The sequence below is a fragment of the Triturus cristatus genome, chromosome 9, assembly GCF_964204655.1.
Source record: "Triturus cristatus chromosome 9, aTriCri1.1, whole genome shotgun sequence".
NCBI classification, from domain to species: domain Eukaryota; kingdom Metazoa; phylum Chordata; class Amphibia; order Caudata; family Salamandridae; genus Triturus; species Triturus cristatus.
In genome coordinates, this window is record NC_140592.1 from 996,646,364 (window position 1) to 996,665,065 (window position 18,702).

At 45.0% G+C, this 18,702-nt stretch overlaps 1 long non-coding RNA gene across 1 annotated transcript in view; it reads left to right on the plus strand.

Moving 5' to 3' along the window:
* The first annotated feature begins 17,312 nt into the window (after window positions 1-17,312).
* LOC146799182 (uncharacterized) overlaps window positions 17,313-18,702 on the plus strand; it is a 174,335-nt gene continuing 172,945 nt past the window's right edge. Inside the window, exon 1 of the long non-coding RNA XR_014968860.1 lies at window positions 17,313-17,881. This is a non-coding gene — a long non-coding RNA (uncharacterized LOC146799182). The remainder of the gene's footprint in view (window positions 17,882-18,702) is intronic.

Genomic DNA, 18,702 nt, shown 5'->3' on the forward strand with positions numbered 1-18,702 from the left:
AACTAATAGGAAACACATCTTAGGACATATTCATGCACAAACGTACACGTTTCTTGATGTCAGAAAATTAGAGTATGTTGGTAATAGACATGCCTCTCAAAGTGAATGTTTAGGCTAAAAAAACGTGCAGCTCCTTATCAAAATTGATACCCATTTCGACCGCTCGTAGTCTAATGATCCATTGAGCTTCCGTTCTTCTCAAGTTTAGAGTCCTGTCACCACCCCTTACACCAATCATAGTGTGGGAAATTCCATGGAACCTAATTTTGTTCAGATCTGCTAAGGTATGATTATGATTGAAATGAACCGCTAGTGGGTAACTACCTAAATTATTACGTATTGCCCTAAAATGTTCCTGGATTCTGATCCTAAGTGGGCGAATTGTACTGCCCACATAGATTAGTCCACAACAACAAATGATACAGTATACCACAAAATTTGTATTACAGTTTATAAATTGTTTTATACCATATCTTATTCTGGTATTGTATTGGAAATCAGTTGTTTTATTGGCTGCAAACTGGCTCAAATTAACATCCTTATTAAGGACCGGATGGGACAGTGTTACCTGCACATCTCAGTCACACTGTAATCTGTGCCTAGAGATCAACCAGAAATACACAAAATCAGCACTAAGAGAGCAGGCAGTCACACGTTGAAAACCTTACTGAGACATCAGCGTGATCTGCACAACACAGGCTGTGTTAACATAACCACCTAAGTAAGATACATGTCCCATTACCTGCTGAAAGAACAGTCTTGATGAATCCTTGACAATGATAATTCAAGCCACTAGATTATCCGCCAGTTGTTTTGGTCTGCTGAGGATGCTGCACAAGATTCTACCACTCAGGCCTCAAGGCTAGTAGTAGTCCAGACATTGATTCTTTTTCACAAAGGCAGTGTCCTGGTGAGGAGGTAACCTTGATATTTGTGTGACTATAGGTACCCTTTCCCTCCCTTTTGAAGGTTCATGGGGCATTATCTGGGCTAAACCCATTCAGCAATATACCTACTGGGGTATAGTATACTGTGCATGTTAAATTTATGTGCACCACTTAGTTAGGATTATATGTAAATACACAGTTGTTTTGATTTGAGTGTAGAAGGGATCTCTTCTAGGTCCCGATGAGAAGCCAGGGGAGGGCTTTGAAACATGTTGACACAGGCGACACTGCTCATTAGAGCATAGTATCTCCATCTCATTCCCCACTTTTAACGATACCAGCTCAAAGGAATATTAACATTTATTTTTTCCACTGAGCCAGGTATTATTTACTTTTTCACCATTCACTCACTTCTGAACCTTCCACTCACACTCCTACACCACACATAGTATTGTTTTTCATAAATTTCAGTTGTAGGTCGCAGCACGCCCCGTCCCGCAGCGGGTCGGGAAGACCCCTATGATAAAGCATGCCACCAAGGGTCCTTTTGGTGGGTGAGGGGTATTTAAACAAAGCTGTGTGCTTTCCACCATTGTAGGAGACACACGTAGTCTGGAGGAACACTTCTATGCTTTCCCATAAGGGTGGATCCCTTTGTTTTTTGACGATTGATTCTTTTTCGCCTGGACTACGGCAACTCTCTATTCTTAGGCACCCCCAAGGCTACCATCCAGAAACTTCAGGTGGCACAAAACAAGGCGTTCCCAGATCTCAATCAGCCCGGCAGGGGCTGAGGAAGCTGCATTGGCTGCCCATTGTTAAAAGAATTGAATTTAAATCTTTGTGCATTGCCCATAGAGTTCTCCATGAGAATGGCCGTCCTATACTTTACCAACTCGTCACACATTATGTGCCTAATAGAGAACTTTGCTCTTCGAACCAGCACTTGGTCTCTGTCCCCTCAGTTAGAAGACACAGAAGAGGAGGACGATCCTTCAGCTGTAATGTTGCGAAGCTTTGGAATTCTCTCCCCTTAGCCATTAGGTGTTTGGATTCCAAACTGCATTTTCGCAAATCCATTAAAACTTGGATCTTTTAGTCTGATATTTTTAGGTGTTCTGATCCTATCCAATTGTTATTTTTCCTGTGCATACTTTTCCTTCTAGCGCTGGGATGCCTTTGGGTCGCCATGTGCTCCATAAATCCCATCCCATAGCATAGCATCAAGTGCCCCAAGGCTCCCTTCACATAAGCCTTTTTAAACCAGTTTTAGAGATTTTGACCCGTTCAGGTAACTATCATCAACTGTGGATGTTCGTACAAGACAGATTTTTCACTCCATGTGGACAGCAGATAGTAAATGGCTGCCAGTGCATCTTCAGTCCAGAACACTGATGCACATCTACAGTGGTTTGCGATCTCCCTTCTTTGCCCATTGAGCCCAGATTAACAAGGTTACTGAAGTGGTGGTGAGAGGAGGCAACCTCAGGCCAATGTCCAAGTCCGATCACAAGATTCGGTGCACGTCTCTATTTTTCAACACAGGGTGTTACAGAGAGAGTCCCCTACAAACAACACTGGAAGGGGGTATATGCAACCTCGCTCTGTGAACCACGGCTGGAGCCACTACTAGGCTCAGGTCTCTGTACCTGAAAGGACATCAATGTCCCCTAAAAGAGAGGAGGTTTGTTCTCTAGTGTGGCACTCAGGAATTTATACAAATTACTCGAGAGGGAATTTTACATTAGAGATGGGGAGCCCACCTGGGCGATCTTTCTGTTAGTGGGATGTGGTTATGGTTGGAATAACATGGTCATGTCAGCCTCCTGGAGCTCTAAGCCATCAAGTTAAGGCTTTATGTTTTTCCTGTCAAACTCAAACTGAGTAGTGCAGGACCTCATCGCTATCCATCAGTCACACTGAGATGTGCCCCCCTGATCATTATGCACTAGCAAAAGGGTTGCTCTATGTGTTCGTACATGACGTTAGAATGCGAACTGCAAGTTTCCTTATAGCAGGCAAGTGAAGTCTGCGGCCTCTATTTGAGACACCTCATGTTTTGTTTGGGATAATGTTATCTTGAGGGGGGACTCCTCTGGTGTAGTTCGTCTCAACCATTACCATCTCCAACTGTGAGAGTAATTTTGTTTTAGGTAGAGTTTCAGGCTGCTTGTGTATTTAAGATTATTTTACTGTCATATAGGAATATGAACTAAATTATGTATTTCCTCCTATACCTCTAATTGTTTGGTTGATGCAGGTCGTAGGTATGTATACTCGCTGTGCCAGAGTAGCCAGATGTGTGTAGCATGTAGCTGTTTGGAGAGTTTTTAGTCCATCAATAAAACAGTCAGTGTGAATGGATCTTCTGTTACTAGGGTCTGTCGTGTAGTTCCTATAAACCTATAGAGGATATGCGCATTTAGACAACATAGACTGTGGGATTGGTGTCCAGACTGATTCCAGACACCCCCACCGGGTATGTTTGCCTGTATACCAGCTAGCTCACAGTGCCACTGTAAACTCCTCTTACCAAGGAGAGAATAGTTCTTGGCAGCTATCGAACATGACAACTCTATCCTATCAGGTATCGTGGAAATAGTACAGTACTTTTTGTTCATTCACTCGTGCTCACTTTGTCTCAGAGAGATACACAGAAAAGAGGTGGGGACATTTTCAATAAGCATTTATTGAACCAGCATCATTCTAATGTAAAATAGGTGTGCTGAAACAACCATAAGACAGAAACAGATATAAAGGATTATAAGCACCAATAGAGTAAAAGGCTAGTAGATTCCTACCATAGTGCTAGAACAATGAATATACGCAATCATATAAATACATGACAATAATGATGCATACTCCTACGATGTACCCCTAACTAGATATACATATGTGTACCTAGCATGTATGTAGGTGTAGAGCCAAGAATTCCTCTAGGATAAAGCCAACCCCATTACCGGAAGTGAGAGACTGTGGGACCCCGTCCTGGTCTTGAGATGGACACCCACAAGGGATGTCAGACCACTGCGAGCTGGAGTGTCTGCATGCAGGAACCTAATTCTCAGTGTGTCAGCTTGGAAGTCATTTTCCTCCTCTCCCTGTCCCAGCAAAGATATGGTGTTTATATACCCAAAGTGGTACCCTCAGGGGATCTACCTTGCTGGGTCATGTCGGACTAGGATGACAGAAGGAATGACCCTTATACATAGTTATTATGCAGGAGATAGTAGTCCTGCTGAGATTCCAAGAATCCACATGCATAATGAATGAGGCTATTTTTCGGAGAAATCCCAGGTCGTTTAAGCAGTACCGTAACTAGGTAACAGGTCAGTACCAAGAACCGTTATGTAGTGTAATGGCAGGGAAAATATAGGTGAATGGTTTAGCTACTACCTGAGCCTATATCTGGGTACCTGTATGAAACATAACAGGTCCTCCAAACATTTTGCTGTAGCTCACGGAGGCTCAAAACGCATACACAACACCTTGCTGAACCCTGTTATGAATGTGGCATTAGTATTGGGAACTGTTTCGACCAACATTTAATGCAATTGGGGTGAAAAAAGTATGTTGACTTTTGTTACTTAATACTTGGTATTTTCGAGTTTGGCAATTTCGTGACTTAGTATGGTTTTTCTTGTGTCTTTTGACCACTTAGTTTGGACGATTGCTTTTGGCCTTTGCTAATGCACTTGGGCAAAACCTGACAACAATGGCAGCACAAAGACTTCCCATGACAAATGACATTCACCTGTGGAGGAGTTGTTAAGAAAGGTGTTAAGAACCCTATGGTGAGCTGATTTTGGTGAAGTACAATGCACAATGCCTGTCACTGGGAACGTACTTAATGTTGAGAGTTTTATTTGAGAGAAGACTTCTCAGTGTAGAAGCATTTTGCCATTTTTTTTTTTACAGCAAACTTCTCTGTTAAATTGAACCAGCCTGCAACCAAATATTTCATCGCTTGTGTTGTGTCACGTTGTTCTAAAAGGAAAGTAAACAATATGGAATTTCTATGATATCAACTCATAAACTCACCGAGCATACATGTAACTGGCATTGCCCCAACCCTTTCTGCTTGAGGCGGAATTTCCCTAGTGAAAATTGTTTTGTTACCTCAAATGTGCCTTGAGGGTATGATCTGGTGCCCCCTAGTCTGTACATCTGCTTGTGGAATGCCTCCCTTTAGCTGGGATGAAAATATGCCAAAGAGAACAGCCTGTCTGCTGTAAAGCTGACTGAAACGCCAGAAGCAACCCCAGCCAAAGAAGTCCATTCCAAGAGCAGACCTCCCTACCAGCCCTCCTGAGACTCCAGTCTGAGTGAAAACACAACTGTGAAAGATGCGGTAGGCAAGGAAGAACAACACTGTATTATGAATTTGCTGATGAACGACCATGGAGTATTGAACAATCCTGGTTGTCTTCTCCCCTGCACTGCCCAAGAACCCTTCCTCTCCAATGGAAGCTGCCTATCCTTATTCATAGATGCTTATTCCTATCCTCCTCCCTACAGGACATTGTACCTAGGGCTGAGATCCCCCTGATGTGTTGGTTGCCGACAGACATTTGAGACTCCATATGATCCATCTGTGTGGTGAGACTGGCAGGTTTGGCACAGACGACTTCACAGCATCCCAAAGAAGCAATTTATCGGTCTCGTCTGGAGGTATAGGAAGCCATTTATTTTTCAGTCTGAACAACTCAATCTCCACAGTTTGGCAACATGAGCCTAAAGTCCCCTGAAGCAACGTTTTCGCTATTGCTGTACAAAACTGACAGACAATATTAATGCAGTTATCTTGCTCCTAACCCTCAGGAGCCCATTGGTGACATAATGCTTCAGGGCGGCTGATCCCGTCACACTGGTTTGAAATTTTCCAGGTAGCCCTTACCATCAGCAAACAGACCTTCTAGGACCCTCTTACTCAAAGCAACTGTGGTGAGTGAGATTCTATGGTCTCACGATAGGGTAGGATGTTGGCGTGCTAGAAGGTTCATAAGGTCCGAAGGTTGTGACAGTGACTGACCAATATGTCAGTTGCTGCCAAGATCTTAGAGGACCAAGACATGGTTTACTGATGCCGTGTCATGGGCGCATTAGACTGCAATAAAACCAGTGTAAGCAGCTTACTCCAGCAACCTGTCTTTTCTCTCCCCACTAGTCCACAGGTCACCAAAATGTTTTGATAATAGCTGTCCCCTTTCAGAATTCAAGTCTTTGAGATTCAAGTACCTGCGAGCCATCAGAAGAGAAGTCAAATGTCACATACTAGAGTCAAGACATCTGCCCCTTTGATTTGGCACTCGCTCAGACTGTTACAGAGAGCTGAGGTAGACGCTGGGATACTAGCCACCTACACTTGCAAAACTTTCTCGCATGCCAATCGTTGGTACCAGCTACATACTACATTTAATCTACACACATTTGGAGTCCTTTCTTATCAACGCTGAATTGTCTATCCTCTTAATCGACATAGGAGCTGGGAAGTCTTTTTAGACTGACACCCTTTTGACTAAAGGCTTTGTCAATTTTTTTTCTTGTCCAGTAGTTATCTTGCCCAAGAACTTGAGCCTGTAAGTCAGTAGGAAAATGGGCAGACATAGCATGCATACCCTGTAATCTACATTGTTATCCTTTCTCTGGAACCGAGATTTCCTTAACTAGAATGTCAGTATTTAATTGCTGAGCTCATCTGCCAATGGCTTTGCTATCCTCTCACCATCGGGTAACATTGGAAGAGGTGTGGCGCCGCTGCCAGGGCGACTGACTCCGGAATCTGGGGATCCCCGGCGCCGGCGGCAGATTAACCCAACACCATGTGACTCAGGGCAATAGCTTGCTTAATCTTCCCGACGGCCCCCAGTGCCTAGAGACCCTTACGGGTGATTGTTCGCGCTTTACAAATGTGGATTATTATTATATAAAATAGTGCTTTACTGCTTAAGAGCAAACGTTTTTTGCTAATTTACCTGTCGCTTTGCGAAATAATGCATTTTGAACTGTATGACCGTGCCAATTGAGTGGGTATATAGGGTGCAGCAAGTGTAGCTAAAATTCTGTTTATTGCATCTCATCCACACAACAGCGAGTGAAATGGCCAGCTGGTCAATCCAACCTTGAACACAGCAAGTTTTATATCAGAACACTAATGACATGTCTTAGGCAAATGCCAGATAAAGGATACACCACATTTCTTACCACCCAATTACAATTCACCCCCAAACCACCATATTTATAATGGAAACGTAGGTTGAGAAAGGACCAAAACAAAGAAGAAAAAAACAAAATAAGATGAACAGGAAGAAAAGAAGATACACAGGTGCATGCAAAAAACAGGTAAACATGCCATTGAACTCTGTATATTAAATCCGTAAGTCACAACATAATTTCTAAAAAAAATAGCATTAAACAAAATCATCAAACTAGGATGATTTCCTAGCCACCCTGCTACCTTTCCTGCAGACATATTCCTCCAGAGGACTGAACACTCTTTCCCCAGAAGCACGCTCCCACCCCTTCGTCTCTTTATTCACACATTCAAAAGACCTCACCACTGTGATTCGACTTCTGATGGATACTTCTAAGCACAGATTCCTCACCTTGAGGCGGCAGACTCGACCCAGAAAATTATAAAACAGTACTCCTGCACGCCTATCAGTTCCATAGTGCGGCTCCGCCTCGACGTCGTTCCTCTCTCTGGTGACATTTTTCTAATCTTTTTCACAAAGGTTTACCTGTGTGCAAGGGAAATGTCCCCTCCCAAACAACAGGATTTAAACCTTGTTGGGACTGTCGCATACAGATGTCTGTGACAGATCCTACCAGCTATGCCTCTGGTGCTTGGGGTCGGAAATCGACTCCAGGGCCTGCTATGACTGAGCCCAGATGAACCTGAAGAGCATTCGGGATCGTGAAGAAAAGCTCAATGTCGCAAAACACTGTAAGACTCCCACCTTGACCGGACGAAGTAAAAAGGAAGGTGCCATTTCCAAAGTTGTTTCCGCAGCAGATCTTTGTCACTGTTGAAGTCCTCATTTATGTTAAAGAAGGAACACAAGAATTCCAAGCATCAATCTGCCTCTTTTCACCATTCTCGATCTCCAGTGAAGACACACGGGTGTAAATGTGCCACACGGTCTTGCTCCCAAACTCTTGAAGAGCCGATTCAGGGTCTTGTCCCAATGCACCCTGAAGGTCTACCTTCGATGTCACAGCAAGTCAAGATCTTTAGGGAGGCCACGTTGTGCATTTTTGTTATGCTTCCTGCTCTTTCAGCTGCAGCCTGAGCCCCAAGCATCCACAATGTCCTCCAGTTGGACTTCTGCCAGCAGGTTTACCCTTGGCACCATCAGTGCCTCTCGAATCCGCCCCACTCTGCGCCACTTTCTTCAACATTGATGTCGGAACTGGAGGAAGATACCCTGAAGTGGTCTCCAGCCCCGAGCTGAACTCATTGTGACATCGTCCAAGGCTCGACTCTGAACCCACTGGAACACAGCCCTTTGGCAATCCTTCTGATTCCGACACACTTCCTTAACCATGCACCACACACATACACTACATCAACTCTTTGGCGCAGAGCCAAAATTATGATGACACATTTGTCCCACAGTTTGATGAAGACAATTAGTATCAGGAATTACAGGATGCCAGTAACTTAAACACCTTCACAGACACTAGATTTCTCTCCCCTCCTGGTCCAGAGTGCATCTTTTAATGTAATTAGAAAAACTGCAGAGGTCCTTGACCTGCAACTCCCCACCATAGAGATTTAAACCAGTATTCTCATGGAGATCCTTCAGCCAGGCCAGGCTCCTACCAATCCCCCCCTGCCATTTAATGAGGCTGTCACAGATACGCTCTGGTGCACTTAGGCAAAACCATGTCCGGATTCTCAATTCAACTGGCAGGTCGCTCGTCTCCACGCAGCATCCAACTCCCGAGAGCTTAGTGATTCAGGCATCCACCAGTAAATTCAACCCTAATACTTGCCCTTCAACTCCTGAACGTGAATCCAAACATTTAGAAACCTTTGGCCAGCTCATATTTTCTTCTACCAGCCTTGACCAACGTTCAGTAAATGGCAGCTGTCTCCTTGGTCTCTACACCCATGTATTATGAGGCACTGTCAGGCATATCTTACTGGTAATCCCAGACAGCCAATGGGTGTCTTTATCCCAAACCTTTCAAGATGGCTGAGACACCATGATATTTGATAACAAGTCTCATCTGGGCCAAACAAACTCCACCACCAATGCTTAGCAGATCACCAACAGCAGTTACACCCAGAGGTGGTGCAGGGCTTCTTTAAACAGTGGTGAGAACCCTGGCTCAATCTTTTGACCACTGCTGTTAACACTTTTGTGCATTAGAGTTCCCATAAAGGTTCTCTCTGAGGTGCATTTTGCCTAGGGTGGAGCGCAGAACTCCTGTATGCTTTTCTGTCCCTGCTCCTCCTGGCTCATGTTTTGAAAAAGATCATGAACAACCGGGTTCTAATCATTTTAGTGGCTCCAAATTGGGCCAGAAGAATGTGGTACTCAACAATTCCTTGGCAATAGCATCTGTCTTCTGATCAAGCTGTTGCTTTTGGAGGATCTACTTACTGTTGAAGCAGCAGGACAGGGCCTTGCACACGGGCCTCCACAACCTGCACCTCTATGCATGGCGATTGAACAGTAACAGTTGATTCCATTGGATCTCCCTCCCAAGGTTATAGATATTATCTTAGCAGCTAGACACCCTTCTGTAAAGTCACTGTTCACAGGGCACTGGAACACGTTTATGGCCTGGTGCACGAACTGCCAGATGGATCCTTTACAAGCCACATTGTGGAACGTTTTGTTATTCGTTTTGTCTTTGGCTTAGCAAGGACTTGCGCTGGACTGTGCTGAATGCTACTTGTCGGCTCTTTGAGCTTCTTTGTGGTTGCCAGACCAGACTACTTTGTTCAAATAATCTATTGTGATGAGGTTTCTTAAAAGTTTACAACATATTTTCCCACCCAAGCCTTTTGCGATGCCATAGTGGAACTTAAATCTGGTTCTCACATTTTTTATGTGCACCGCTTTTGAGCCAATGTGCAGTTGCCCACTGTTGGACATGGCCCTTCTTAGGAGATTTCCCGAAAAAGTTTTGCTTTATTCTTCCTGGCTTTTGCTGATTCTCTTTTCGTGGCCTTAGGAATCCGGGCACTTTTTCACTGTAATGCAGTGTGAAAGTGTGCGCGCCCTTCCTTCACATGCTAGGAAGTGATGCTTACCCGATTGGTTTAGGTGCTGTACCTGTGAGTACCCTGTAAAGAGATATACCACATACCCAAGGCAGGTACTGCACTGGCTATTAGTGTGCTTCTGCACTGATTGTGCCACACACAAGAATAGCCTTTCAAACATGCCTCAAGTGTCTCAAGCCTGCTATTGTAGGCCTGTGTGTGTGCAGTTGCATGTATGCTCAGGTTGGCATTTCTAAACCATTAGCCAATGCTGAGTGGGCCGTTCACTACCACCAGACCACCCCTAGGGTAAGCCCTGAGGGGTGGGGTAAGTGGTAAGGGAAGGACAAGACAGGTATACATGTGTATTCCCTGTCCAGGTAGTGAATAATGCCCATGTGGTTTTCCCTGCCTAGGAGGTCTGCTCTTCCTATGGGTCAACATGGGGGAATTTCTGAATGACTTTTAGACTACAGTTTTAGCTTACAGCGGGAAGTAGGCTCATGATGTTTTCAAACATATCTTAAACCAGCTATTGCAGACCTGTGTGTGTGCATTTACACTTATGCTCAGCTTGGGCTTTCTAAATGAATTGCCAATGCTGGGTGACCTTTCACTAACACTAGAACTCCCGTAGGGTGAGCCCTGGGGGAAGGAACAAGTGATAGGTGAAAGGCAGGGCAGGTACACATGTTCTCTGCCCATGTAGTAAAGAACCCCCATGTGTGTTTTAACTACCTATGAGGTTTGCTCTCCCCATAGGTTAACATGAGGGAATGGCTGAAATTACTTTAAGCTGCGGTGGTGACTTACAGTGGAGCAGCCTCCCATTGTTTACTATCATTGGATTCACAATGACAAATCCTCACTTGTGGTAAAGGTAGATTTGTCATTAATAGCTTATAAACGTCACTTCTAGAAAGTGGGCATTTATCTGTGCTAAACTCTTTTGCGTGCCTTTCCATATGAATCCAGTCCACACTGGAGGCTGTGGGAGCACATTTTTGCATTCCCCAGAGATAAAAACAAAAAGAACAATTGATGGACAGAATGCAAAACAATGTCATACATTCACCCCAGTACAGAGATCCGGGCCTAAATCCATCGTGTTTTTGCTCACCATGCCATTCAAGTTTCTCCAGAGATAGCCATAAACATTGGGCATGCAACTGGAATGGCAGACCTCTGCCATTTGAGGACTTGGCTGGATAGATTTGGGGCAGAAATTTTGACATTGGCCTCTGGGAAGCCACATTAAAGATTAAGATCTACATTCCAATTCCTCATGGCAGACAGGGCTGAAATGTAGGGGGCATCTGTGGTTCAAAGGAGAACCCTCTGCAGCACCCCCAATTTCAAAGGCACACTACATTACAGGTGCTGTACTTCAGCAAGCGAGAGATACACTTGTGGGGACGTGGGACCAGACATCTTGGACTGCATGGTGTACACTGCCAGAAGGAATCTGTTGTGCACAAGCAGGAGAGACTGCTATTGGAAGGGACTGTGCACTCTGCCTGAATAGTGGCTGGTCTGGTCTGACTACCTGCTGCTGCATGGCACCCTGAAGTGTGCTCTCCAAGGGCTTGTTGGCTTGCCCCTGTTCTTTGTGGAGGTCTCAGGGATATCAAAGACCTCCCAAGAGGGACCTACACCGTCTACGTGTTTCACTTGGAGAGCAGTGCCCTCTCAAGCACCTCTGTGGAACTAAGTATTGTGCCTGGAGACCGGTTTGCCTTGTGCAGAGCCCCCAAACCGTCCCTGCATAGTGGGGCCTCAGCACGCACAAGCGTCTCGTTGGTGGTGAGCAAATTCACCAGTTACGTGACTCAGCATGGCCCACTTCGTCGTCCATGCCTCATCTCTCTCTTGTGACACGCTGACTGCATGTTCATTGCACGCGGTGTCTTATTCCCAGGTTGTGGCCCTCGGAGTGAGGGCGCATGAGTAGTAGTGCCTCATCCTACCTTGTGCAGTACTCCTGAACGTGCAATGGTGGGTGTGGGGCTGGATTGTCTGGTGTGACTCGTATCATAGCGTACCAGATGTTGTGCCTCATTCCAAGGAGGTACAGCGAACCAGACTGTGGGTTGATTGTGATCGGATTGTCTGGTGCGACTCGTATTATCACGCACCAGACATTGTGCCTCATTGCAGGGAGGTGCGGCGAACCAGACTGTGGGTTGATTGTGATCAGATTATCTGGTGCGACCCATATTATTGTGCACGAAACGTTGTGCCTCATTCCAAGGAGTCGAAAAAGGAGGACAAGGGAATCCTACTCACTATGGAACCAGGGTAATTGATTATAACAAGAAAACAACGGTTCCTGTGGAATAGTATATGTATACGTCTGGATATACTGGTGCGCAATCGCGATAAAAGGGTTATATTGATGTCAGAGAAAAAGGAACCAAAAACACCAAAGGTTTAGTTGAATACATATGTATGTATTATTCACATAATATACAAATATTATACAAAAGAGAAAGACAATAGTGAAAAGTGTCCCAAGTGTTACATGAACCTAACAGTTGAGTGACAAAGTGTGACAATATATACAAGGTTTCAAGGATTTCTTCTAGCAAAAGTGACCATTTCTGAAATATTGACAAATTTTCAGCAACTTTAAACAATAATAAGTGCTGTATCAGTGGTTCGCTTTCATCAATACTGTCGATGGCGTTTCAACCCTCTCTAGAATGTGGGGTCTCATCAGGACCTATGATTGTGGGGACATCTGGATGATTATTCGCGCAGTTTGAGTGATGGGATGTGCCAACCGTGAGTGAAAAGAAGAGAAAGGTACTCACAGGGAGACCCAGCCGGGTTCCCTGTAGTGGGTGAGCTGGCAATCACGATGAGGTTAGGATGTCGGGGCCTGGAGCAATGAGGAGATTCGGGGCATAGAATCCAGTTCTTGTAGCGGATGGCGGGCCAGGATGTGGCATGAAGTCCGCTGTTTGTAGAATATGTAACCCGATTCCTAAAAATTGTAGGGGTTACGGGTTGTACGAGCGATGCATATTATGTCAGTCTGCAAACGTCTGCTGCCGGTGGTTGGTGCACCGCTACAAGGACCAGATTCTACGCCCCGAAACTCTTCATTGCTCCAGGCCCCGCCATCCTAACCTCATCGTGATCACCAGCTCACACTCTACAGGGAACCTGGTTGGGTCTCCCTGTGAGTACCTTTCTCTTCTTTTCACTCACGGTTGGCACATCCCATCTCTCAAACTGCGCGATTAATCATCCAGATGTCCCCACAATTATAGGTCCTGATGAGACCCCACATTCTAGAGAGGGTCGAAACGCCATCAACAGTATTGATGAAAGCGAACCACTGATACAGCACTTACTATTGTTTAAAGTTGCTGAAAATGTGTCAATATTTCAGAAATGGTCGCTTTTGCTAGAAGAAATCCTTGAAACCTTGTATATATTGTCACACTTTGTCACTCAACTGTTAGGTTCATGTAACACTTGGGACACTTTTCACTATTGTCTTTCTCTTTTGTATAATATTTGTATATTATGTGAATAATACATACATATGTATTCAACTAAACCTTTGGTGTTTTTGGTTCCTTTTTCTCTGACATCATTCCAAGGAGGTACAGCAAACCGGACCATGGGTTGATTGGGACTGGATTGTCTGGTGTGACTCGGATCATTGCACACCAAACGCTGTGCCTCATGTCCAGGGAGGTACGGAGAACCCGACTCGTGGTTCATTGTGAACGGATCGTCTTGTGCGACTTGGCTCAACATGCACCAGACATTGTATATCATTTCCCGTGCGGTGTGGGGACCGCTGCAACCCCATTCACAGTGTTCCATTTTGCTCTCAGTGTGACGAATCAACTGCCCTCTCCTCACCCGGGGACTTCGTGTTGCCAGGTAGTATCGCCCGGATGGGGCCTGAGTGGTGGGAGTAAGTGACTGGGCTGAGGAGCACTTCCGAGAGTGATCAGAAACGGGTCAAGAGACTGCGTGACTCCCCTGTGCTTCACAGAGCTTGGCTGGTGCCGGAAGGCAAACTGAGGGACCCCTTGATTGAACTGGGACAGCCTCTAGCCCATTTCTGCTCCGCATAAAGTGGGTGAACTTCCCGAGTGGTGGCCAACCCCCATTTGTCGGCTGTTGCCTGGCTACCCTGATATTTACTCCAGCCTTCTCCCCTGGGCCCCTGATTAAGTGTGACTCCAGCCTTAAACTGGTATAGTAAGCGTAGTTTTTTAATTTTTATATCTAACCTGTGGTTAGAGTAGTGGGGTGGTAACTGAGAGCTGTGGGATAGCGTTGGCACCGTATTACGGTGCCAAGTGCGTGTGTGTGCAAGTGTGCTTCATACAGACTTGTCGATATGCTTTGCACCACATTACAGGGCTGTGTGAGTGTGGGAGAGTGTGCTGCATGAGAACAGCCTATTAATAGTTGCACCGCACAGCGGTGTTGTTTTACTTGTTTATTTCATTACCTAGCAAATACCCCGTTTTGACATTGGTTTTACCAGTGCGGTCTTGGCCCACGGTGCTGCTGAAAAGTGTTATAGATTCCTGTGTTGTACACATTCCTGATTTCATTGTGGCCTGGGGTGCACCCTAGAAATGTGTGGATTTGAATTGTGTTATTTGCCAGTGTGTCCAGTTCTGACAATGAATCACACTGCATAAGGGTGCTGGGGTAAAATAGGATTTTCTCAAGTGTGCTTCTTAGTGATGTCATTTTAACACAGTTGGGCCTAGTACAGATAGCAATATTTCCAAGTGTGAATTATGCCCAGAAACACATGATGTTCATGTTGTATTAATTAATGTGTGTGTAGAATACAATCTTTATTTGTATACCTCACGTGTGAATTCTCTTTTGTGACGCTCGGTCTATTTAATGTGTGAGAGTGCTGTGCGAATGCTTTACACATTGCCTCTGTGATGACCCTGACTGCTCAGTTCCAAACTACCCAAGGGTGGGCACAGGTTATACTGTGAGTGTAATATCCTAACTCTGACAGGAATGGTAGGTTCTTCCTGACTTTTGAACCGCATCCGCCAACCAGAAAGTACCAGTTCCAACACCCACTATGCCTTTTTAGCCTAAAAACAATGTTTTTGAATCCAATAGAGTAAACTTATTGCGTAAGTAAGCTGCAGGCACTTTCTGTTCAGCTGCCCGTACTGGTGCTGACCACTCTAAAGAAGGGACAGCTTTATTGTATCAGTCAGGCTGTCACTCTTCTTTCCTTCTTTGCCTCGCCTCCCATTGAAAGAGTAGGAGAGGCTCCCTCAATTAGATCCCAAGAGAGCCCTCTGCTTCTACATTGAATGTACCAGAGACAATCTTGTGGACAATCCGCTCTTTGTGGTCTTTTTGGGAGCAAAGAAAGGTAAGGCGGTGCAAAAGATAGCCATCTCATGCTTATTTAATGTGATTTAAGCTTTGAGGTGTACCTATCATCATCTGTTTCTCCACCAAGGTTCCTCATCATTAGAGTGTTCACTGCACTGCATCACTACAGTGGCATGGCAAGTAAGGTGCAGAAAGCGGGAAACTTTATCACCTATCGGTTAGTGTGTAGGATTCAGCGGTGAGAGACCATAGAAGGTTATGTGTGGAGCTCACATTTCTTATCATACAAGAATAAGGAGGTTCTTTCAGGGAAATCTCTCTTGATTCCATATTGAATTGAATCAGCCTCAGGTGTTAGCTGAATGTGATCTTGCCAGGAAATTGGATACGACCCAGCCTGCTGCCAACGAGAGCTGGCACTAATGTATTACCAGTAAGGGTGGGGGTTGGGAGAAGGTGTCCTTGGAGATCCCAGTGATGCTGGGAAGGTACCAGGGACTCAGAAGAAGGTTTCCATCTTTAAAGGAGAACATTAGTGCCACTTTTCCCCCCGCCCACTCTACCCACCACCATCTCAGCCATCAAGGTAAATGCACCCGTAGCTTGCTTAAGTTACCTATTACACCTCATGGGGGAAAGAGGTAGTATGCAGTGTTACTGATAAGAACTGCTACTCTGAGATCCTGGAATGGTACCCTTCATGGCAGAGTCCTCTGAAAGTGGAGGTGGTTTAAAACGTGATTATTTTTATGTATATTTTTTGTTTTTATTGTAAAATATCTGATCTGGCAAATGAATATATTTTTATTGTACCTGTGATTATGAGTATATACAGTTAAATACTGTGATTCGTATATTTGTCTACTTTTGAATTAAAATCTTTTCACTCCAGGGCGATCATACGTTTATTTTAGAAGTGCTAGCAGAATGCCTGTAACTGACTCTACTTTAACTTTCTTCATGATAGTTTAAACACTATACAGACATTTAAATCGCACGCCATTTGACAAGAGTCATGGCAAGGGGATGTTTCCATTGTGGGTGTTCTGCAAATGGCGAGTTCAGTTTTGTTCTTTCGAGTAGGAGAATAAACCCTCGGATAATGTAGAGTCTGCACTGAAGCAGGTGTTCATTCATTTCTTGTATTTAAACATTTAGGAGAGCGCGCCTAAAAGAGTCAAAGAGGTCACAGTGGTTTACAGAGAGGAATTCTTTAGGATGCATGTAATCTCACGGGTGTGCGCTAAAATCCTGTGGCACGCCGTTTGCTTTTTACGCCAGGGGAAGAGAAGGATGCTTTACCATGAATATGACATTTCCTGACAGATGGTTGTCTCTAAAAGGACATTCGGGTTGGGGCAAGGTCAGCCACATGGAAGGCTCACCTAACCTGTGAGACTGTGCCCAACCTACCAGCTTGGTAGCACCTGGTCCAGCCTGGATGAAAAGTACCCGAATAGCCTGCGAGCCTGTAGCTATTGGCATGGCCCCTACACCTGACATGAGGGGGGTCAGAAACAGGCACATTATGACATGAATTCCCCCCAAAAAGGCTTGGTTGTACAGCTGAGGAAGTACAGAATTTTGTAGGCATCGTCCCAAGGAAGCAAATGAGGTCACGGCAGCGGTGCCAAAGTCCTATTTTTGGGCAGCTGTTACAAGCTTTTCAAAATAAACGATACCGTTTTTAGCCCTAGAAGGAGTAAACACACAACGGATCACTGCGACGAAACTGTAACCGGAGTGATGCGTGGTGGGCTTGTGTCACTTCCCTCACCCTGCTTCTCTGAGTTTCCTTGGCGTGGTTCTCAGGTCTGTTCCTTTAAGTGCCCTGTTGGAAGCCGTGGTGCAGCTGCCAGCTTGGGTGTGAGGAGGTGGAGATGCCAACTGCAACTGAAGCTACAACAAGAAAGAAAAGAAAGCCTGCTCCACCCTCGACGATTAGATACTAGATTGAGTTGGAAAAGAAGGCGAGGGGCCCCTCAACTGCAGCCGATGAGGGCTCGATGGACTGAAAGGAGGAGAGTGTTCAAAGAATCGAGAGTCAGGCACTGCGTGGATGCCAGCCATCTCCTGCTTCTCTCTGTGACACTGTAGCTGCTTAAACTCTGTGTGCAGCCCTCAAGGATGGGATATTTACAGGGATACCCCGCGAGTCAACAGATTCAGGGGTGTATCCAAGCGTTGCATGGGGCCATGCTTCCTGACACTACTGGATACCACTGGTTGACGCGGAGCATCTGCAGAGGAAGATGTGCATAGTTCACGCCTGGATCACGGCTACGTGCAGGCATGCATCTTGGGTGTCGGAGAAGTTACGTCTGGTGTAACAGTGGATACCCTTTGAAGCCTAGAAGGGTTTACCCAGACTGCTGTGGATAGTGGTGTCTGAAGCCTTGTTCAAAACCCCAATGGCTACATGATGGTAAGGTCACAGATCAAACCTCGGAAGGGTTGTATCTGGGTTTTAAACTTCATGTGGTGTGAGCACAGTGAACGCCTAGTAGTGTGAAAGCTTCTTCGATGTTTGCGTGATGGTGATTCATGGTGCAAGGGTCTCCATGTGGGAGTTTGTGATGTGCTATGGAACTTCTGATCTTATTATTACGTTGTCAATTTGTTTCTTAAACTACAGGGAGAGGCACTTTCAACAGCAGCACATAGTGCCTTGGCTGCGGATATCCGGCTGCTTTGTTATGTTATGTGTATTTGTAATCTATCACCCGTGAGAGTATCTTGGCGCTGTGCTGCAGCTTCGTGAAGTGTTTTTCCATATGCCCTAGTGCCAAATCTCACAAATACTTAGGGCGTGCAATCCGCAACTGACCAAATGCAAAGAACTTTGTAGCTTTGTCTACATCTGTAATGCAAAAACATATATTTAATTGTGTAGGGCATGGCTTGGGCTACCCCTTTGAAAGCTGAGGATAAAGTTGGTGAATGACATTGTATGAATGGTGTTGAGGGTGTATTCACTTGGTGTTTCTTATGCCAGATTTTACTTAGTACAACTTAACACTGAGTTAGTGTCACAGTTTGGCAAAGATTTTGGAATGTACTATTGGGGTTCTTTTTTCTTCTAAGTTTTAAAAGTAAAGTTTATTAAGTAGGAAAAAGGGAAATAACAAACCAAGTTCATAATATAATAACAATGTACTGAAAACATTTGAAGAGTATTAAGATAGAACAGGAAAATGTTTGCAATTATATGTCGAAACCAGGAAAAGGGAGGAGGGAGAAAGAAAA